This window comes from Dasypus novemcinctus, chromosome 17, assembly GCF_030445035.2.
Source record: "Dasypus novemcinctus isolate mDasNov1 chromosome 17, mDasNov1.1.hap2, whole genome shotgun sequence".
NCBI classification, from domain to species: domain Eukaryota; kingdom Metazoa; phylum Chordata; class Mammalia; order Cingulata; family Dasypodidae; genus Dasypus; species Dasypus novemcinctus.
The window spans coordinates 83,758,024-83,765,348 of NC_080689.1; the positions used below are offsets into that span (position 1 = coordinate 83,758,024).

The 7,325-nt window shown below is 40.9% G+C and overlaps 1 long non-coding RNA gene across 1 annotated transcript; it reads left to right on the forward strand.

Moving 5' to 3' along the window:
- The first annotated feature begins 2,823 nt into the window (after positions 1-2,823).
- LOC131274049 (uncharacterized) lies at positions 2,824-6,065 on the forward strand. Its single transcript, XR_009181258.1, has 3 exons — positions 2,824-2,892; positions 3,356-3,471; positions 5,909-6,065. It is a non-coding gene; the product is annotated as an uncharacterized lncRNA (long non-coding RNA).
- The last annotated feature ends 1,260 nt before the right edge of the window (positions 6,066-7,325 follow it).

Consider the following 7,325-nt stretch of genomic DNA (forward strand, 5'->3'; position numbering starts at 1 on the left):
GGAGGAGTAATGGATTGCACAAGACATGGGGCAGCTTAATAGTGAACCCTGTGGTGGATGACGGATTTTTGTTAACAGTACGAACATGCGAACATTCTTAATGTGAATTACAGCAAATGTTTAATACAAATACATGGTGCTGATAATAGGGTGTTTTATGGGGAAATTTTTCTCCATCAACTATACCTAATGCAAGCTTTAGACCATACTTAGTAGTAATATTTGGATGTTATTTTATCAATTATAACAAGCATTCCACAACGATGCAGGATGTTTGTGGTAGGGTAGTATTATCCAAAGGGGTGCTGAAGCAAAGCCCCAGAAATATTCTGGTTTTTTAAAGGGTATTTATTTGGGGTAGAAGCTTATAGTTACAAGGCCCTAAAGAGTCCAACTCAAGGTACCCTAAGTGGCATTTTCTCACCAAATGTCTGTTACTACATGTTGAACAAGATGGCTGCTGACCTCTTCAGGGTTCAGCCTTCCTCTTTCCTCTTAAGGCTCCATGGGTCTAGCTTCTTCTGATCTTAGCGTAGGCTGCCATAAGGCTCATCTCTCTTCAGGGCTCATTTCTTTCCAGGCTCAGTTCTCGTCTCTTCACAAGGTCAGCTGTTTACTATCAGGGGAACAGCTCTTCTCTCTTCCCAGGGCCCCTGCCATGTCTATGGAGCTGTCTCTCTCCCTCTGTGTATATTCTCTGTGTGCCTCCCTTTGTCTAAAAGTCTGTTCTATCAGCCCACCAAGGCAGTGGGGAACTCAACGCTGCACACCCTAATGATGTAGTCAAATCAAAGCCCTAATCTTGATTTAATCAAGTAAATGCAAAGTCTTTGAATTTAAGTCAGTCAAAGGGTATCATGCCCAGAGGAACAGGTCAGTTTACAAATGTAATCAATATCCCTTTCTGGAATTTATAAATAATATCAAACCACCCCAGGTGTTGTATGGGGATTCTGTATGTTACACATGATTCTCTTGTAAACTCCCAACTTCTTTCAAAAAATACAAATGAGAGAAACTATATTATCAATTATTATTAACTACTTTCTATTATTGTTTTAGTATTAATCATTTGTTAAAGATGGTGACGAGCTAATAAATGTCAAGCTAAACCAATTTTTCTTCCTTGTACCTTAAATATATTTGTTTTAATGATCTGGATATCCTTTTGTTTCTGCTACTTTATCATCACAGTAAATAATGAAGCTTTTTTGTTATTGCTACTTTACATTATAATCAATAATGAAGCTGTCATTTCTCAGAGCTTACTAAAAGAGGCAGTAGAGCATTATGATTAAGATTCCATACTCTGGAACTAAACCACATAAACTGAAATCCCACCTCTGCCACTTAATTAGTTGCATGACCTTGGGCAACATACTTAGCCCTCTCATCAGTAAATTAAGAACCAGTGTTATTGCCCATTTATCTTACCCATTGGCTCTTTTGCAGTTGTTTTAGCATCTGGCCTTTATATGCTTACTCACTCCAGAAAGGGACTCCAAAGGCAAAAGAGAGAAAAAAGACCAAAACAGTGCTTTTGATTTTCAAAAGAGGTTTTTAAAGCAAATGACAGAATAGTATTGAAAGAAAAGGGGTTTGAGTTAACATAGGCTGCTCATTTTTTGTTTTGCTTTGTTTAAAAGTACAAGCTCTAAAGGTCTCAGGGCTTAAAGAATTTTCTTCCCTTTGAACAAGATATTGAGAATAGAAAAGAGGCAGGCTGGCACACTCCCAGACTTGATGGAGTACCCATGTGTGTTTATGTGGAGGGAGAAAGAGAGAAAGAAGACAATTTGGGCAATATGTCCTATGGACCAGCCACTTGCATCTCAGGATAAGGGCTGGTAGGAGAGTGAGAATGTCCAGTTACTGAAAACTCAGAGCCCTATGCTTGCCTTAGGAGGAAGAATCATGCTTTTCTTGGCATCCAGCATGGTGTTTGAGCATCAGGAAAAATGTGACTTCTGCAGTCACACAGGACCCTGTGCATGGTTTAATGCTTGTAGCCGTCTTGAGATTCTTAATACATTTTAAACAAGGGACCTCACATTTTCATATTGAACCAGGCCCCACAAATTATGTATGTGATCCTGTCTATGCAAAGGGGCCTGAAACAATTCTGAGTACCCAGCATATAATAGGAGGCTAAAATATTATGATGATTTCCTCTACCCAGCAATGAGGCAAGTGAAGTGGTTGAGAGACATCTGACAGACCTGATGAATCTTTACACTGGGGACAAGTATGCAGAACTGGCCTACACAGTCTGAAAAGTAAAGATCAAGGGAAACAGGCAGATGCTCCAGCCTGATGCTTTGATATCCTGTAAGTCTCCTGGAACTCCTGGCCCCCGGGGAAACACAGAAGGAGACCTGCAGTAGCCTGAGACTGTGTTTCCCATATGCTACCAAATGGGGGCTCAAAATAGAAATAGAAATATTTTTAAAATGACATATTTGTATGCATGAGGCACGAGCTGTGGTTTTACCCTACAAATCCATAAATAAAAGTTTGACTTATTTTTTAAAAGGCAGAAGTGATAAGAATTCATCAGTGAACAATAGCATGTATTTTCCTACCCTTTGTAAATTGACTATTTCAAGTTGCTTTGGAATGTCTTTAATGACAAAGCCAAGGACTGCTTCCTTTTATTTTCCTGCTCCTCCCTTTTGTTTTTTCCACTCCTGAGCAGCTCACTCTATACTAGTTGATAACTGCCTCCATAATACTCTAAATCCCTTGCCCAAGATAAACAAAACACCATTAGTAATCCAGAAGAAACAGCACCAAGCTACTGACTGTTATTCTCTGTCCTCCTAGTTCCCTGAGGGCCTGTTGGAGGAGCTTCTGAATGCCAGAGCAGTAGAGTAAGCTCCATCTGATTCCAAGGTGAGGTCACCTTTCTTTGTCTGAGATCAAGCTGTTGCCTTCTTGGTTTCCTTCTTTTTTAATCCAGTTGGGATAATCTGACCATGTGCATTATAGGTGATATGCACAAAACTATTGGGGAATGTCTTCAATGGGAGTCTATTACTAGCTGATTCCTTTCTCAAGAGTAAAATCACAAAGGCAGCACCAACTTATAGACTATATGGTATTAGGCCCACCCTAAGGAGCAATATTTTTACCTTGGATCAAGAATTTTCTGTCAACCAAAATGGATTTGAGAGATGCATCAGTGAGGAAAAACTCATTTCTTTTCCACAGGTGTCCCCGCACCGGTTTTGGCTTTCCTTTGTTTGACCATTCTTTCCTATCTGGTATTCTAAAGTCACCAAGAGGACAAAATCCTTCTGGTAGCATTACATAATAATTTATAATTCTCACAGTGTTTTCTTTTCTGTAATTGCAGCTGGCCTGAAAAGAAAGTGTCAATGGTAGGTGGGCTGAGGAAAATAATCTACATGACAAGAAATGTGGGTCTTTCTTGCTGGCTTCAGTCAAGAGCCCCCTGATTAAAACTCCCAGGTAGGAACAAGGATTTGGGTATGGGGAAGTAAATGGGTATTTCAGACAAGAACTAGAGTGATGTTTCTTGAATAGTTGGTTTCTGTGTAGATGGCATGGGTTTGTGTTCATGTGAGTGTTGTGTGTGTATATGAGTATGTGCTGTGATTCTCAGTGTAATGAATGTGATTGCCAATGTGCATGTGTGAGATCCTATGTCTGCTGTGTGCCTTCCTAGATTTCTCTCCTATAACCAGCACAATTACCTGTGCAATCCCATAATAATTTCCTCAAGGACATATACGTATGTCCATATTTTCAAGTTATATACTTCAAATAATACAGTTCATTGTAAGTCAAGTATGCCTCAATAAACCTGGAAAATATCCCATAACAACCCAGGAAAATGTTCAAAGGACTCCAAGTGAAAATACTGTGTTACAAAATCCCTGTCATTAGGATTTAATGGGAAGAATTCATTTAATAGTGAATAGTATAGCCTGTGTAGAGCACTCTCCTTGCCCCTAATGGCACTTTCATTGACGATGATAAAAGAAAAGCAGCCATATCTGTTGTTTTTAACATAGGAGAAAAGAGAGGCTTAGAAGCTGAATTAATTTTGCAGAAATGCAAAGTACCAAACAGGAAACTAGGCACTGAGGTATTAGGTGGTTTGATACCAAAGCACAATCTCATCATGCCTCTTCTGCCTGGCAATCTCTAATCTTCTATGAATCTGGCAACATTTGTCATTTTTAATTCTTGTTACTGAGCACCACACCACCAGGGCATCTGCAGCACAAGTACATGTCACCCATTTGTCCAAAGCCCAATTGCCATGTGTGTTAGTAACTATGATATAGACAATGCAGAGTGAACATGCTCATCCTCACAAAACATCTCCTGGGAGGCTGCTCAGAGTCTGCCGCTGAACTCATCTAACCCACTGGACTCTTCTAACATAGACCACATCCACAATAGTCCAACTTTCAGGGTGATAAGCTTGGAGGCTTGTGCAGTAACAGTCCAGCAAAATGGGAAAGTGAGAGGCTGAAAGAATTCCATCCCCACTTCTCTTTCATTTGCATACTGTTTCCAATGTCCTGTTGAAGGTCTCTGACTCCACAGAGCTCAGGGAAGGTCTGAGAACCCAGGGTAAAGAGTTCAGGTGATCTTGGGTGGCCAGCCTGGTCTCAACTGGAAAAGGAAGGGTCTGGTGTGCCATTCTCTCAATTCAATTTCTTGGTGATATCTGTGTTCCTAAACAGTACCTCCAATTGGCTTGTGGATTGGGGGTACGGCTCTACCAGCAGCGATGAAGGTAACAATCCAAGTCGGTAACAATGTTCAAGGAAGTACCCAATGGGAGAGAGTTCCTGGGAGCAGTTGCATTACCCCTTCTGCATTGGAGATGGAGGAGAGGGGTGTGAAATCAGGAAGTAAAGGAAATATTTAGAGATCTGCTTTGTTCTTTTCCTATTTCAGTAAGATCATAGTAAGAGATACTATAATGTCGTGGTCAGGAAGACATGGACAAAGCGATTGCCTTCTTAGAGGGAAAAGGTGGACAGTCTTCCCTACATTTAGAGTATGTGAGGACTGGAAAACGGATTGTGGAGATCTTAGACCAAACTTAGATGGTAAAGGTGAAGCAATCAAGGCCCAAGGAATGCAATGTTGTCATAAGGACAAAATTATGTGCTGGGATAAGGTCATAACCAGGTGAGAACAACAATAGTTCAAGCTCTCCCCTCAACCCTAACATTTTCCTTTCCTTTTACAAGGATGCCCCATCATGGTTACTGCCATGGTACATTCAGAAGCATTCTTCATCAAGTCAGATGATTCAGACACGGGGATGACGAGCTGCATGTAATTCATGTCTTCTGTCTTTTTTCATCTATTCCTGTTCATAAACTTCTCTTTGTACCTCTCCCATCTTCTCCTCTTTTTATGATACTCATCATGAAGGATTTGATCTCATCTAGGAAGTTGAGGTCATGGGTTTGAGAAGGTTTATAACAACTTTCTACATCCTTCTCAACTGCTTTTTTAGCATTTCCATCATTTCCAAACCTACTATGCAGCATGCACAATCTCAAGTAAACCAGAATGTAACAGGGCGGGAGCTGGGCTGGGAGTCAGGTGCCTTGGGCCACTCTTTTGGAGGGCACTTGTGAACTTGGTTCTGGGCTGGACTCTCCCTTCCCAGGTATGTTCCTGCAAATGGTATCTCTGGACAATCAAGTGTTTTCTGTTCCTTACACAGCTTAGTACACTGTTTGAGGTGAAGGAGGAGTCTCTATTCATAATTTCTCTTTTCCTAGAATACCCAGAAGCCACCGAAGAAATGAAGAGGAAAAGGAAATGTGAATGTGGAGTGAATAGGATGAAAAGGGGAAGGGAATTAAGTTACACACATTACATTTCTTTCCTAACTTTCTCTTTGGCACTTCAGGAAAATCAGTAAAACTAAGGAGAACATTGGCGTTGCCACAAATGAGGGTGAACATGGAGGTGGAGACAAGAACTGGCTGGTCAAAAATAAGCACAGGCAAGTAGAGTATATCCTCACAGCCTCTTCTCAGGGAACAAAACCTCATTCTATACAAGCCACAGCCTCCAAAGGCTCCTTAATTTGCAGGAGAGGGCACTAGCCCCTTTTAAGCCTTATGTGCACTCACACTGCATTCTTTGTGAAGATCGACCCTGGATTAGTTCAACACCTCAGCCCTGCTGAAGTGAAGTTTGCACTCATAATCCACTTACAGTCAACAAAAGCCTCTCCTGTTTATTAATGAGTATGGTGAACAGGGTGGAGTGAACCTAAATGCCACTAACTCAGGTCTCTGGCAAAAGGGTATATTAGGCTGCTTTAATCAATACTGGTAACCAGCTGGCTCAAACAGAGGAATTGATTGTCTCACAGTTTGGGAGATTAGAAATCCAAAATCATGGTTTAGGCTGCACTGTGCTTTCTCTGAAGGTGGTGGCAGCTTGCCAGCAATCCATAACTGAACCTATGCCTCCATTTCTTGGCCCTCTGACTCCTATCTCCTGTGCCTGAATGTGCCTAATTTTCTTCTTATAAGGTCTGCAGTCATATTAGATTAAGGCCCCCTGATTAAAGTTGGACTCACATTCATTAGTATGATCTTTGGCATTCTTAGAAATGAGTTCACATTTGTAAGAGCGGAGGTTAGGACAAAAACATGACTTTATGGGCGGACCTGATTCAATCCATAATAAGGATAATGGCACTCTGGGGTCCCTCGCAGGCAGGTAGGGTAGGTATTCTGGGCCAGTTTCCATCTTAGGGGGAAATTTAAGTCCTGACTGGCAGTTGCCCAAGCCCTGAGGGTTCTCAGCCTCTGCTGGGTCCTGTTCAGATCCCTGGGTCAGCTCATGCCACCTTTCCTCAAGCTGTGGTTCTTGAGAAGTTTTTTAGGTATGTATAATTCATACAAACCTGAAAGAATGGTCAATGAAGAGCTCACTTGGGATGAATGAAATGGGTAGAATTGCAAGTTACTTATGTTCCTTTTATTTATTTTTTACTTTCATAATTAATTAAAGATAAACATAATACTTATAGCATCTTGTTAAAAGGAGTGTCTTCTGTAATGTTTTCATGTTGGAATATACTAATGTAAGAAAACTTATGATTTTAGTACTAGAGCCTAACTGTTTTTTAACCGAAAAGCACAGGTAAGTTTTGGTGTGTTTTAAAATGAAACTAGTTTTTAGAGAGAAAAAGGAACCTGTCCAATAGTAATGTGAAGATGCAGTCATGACTTGGACTGTGTAGGGGACAGGGGTTGGGGAAGCAGGGTTATCACTTCCATACCTATCCTTCCGATGTCCTGCTTCTCACC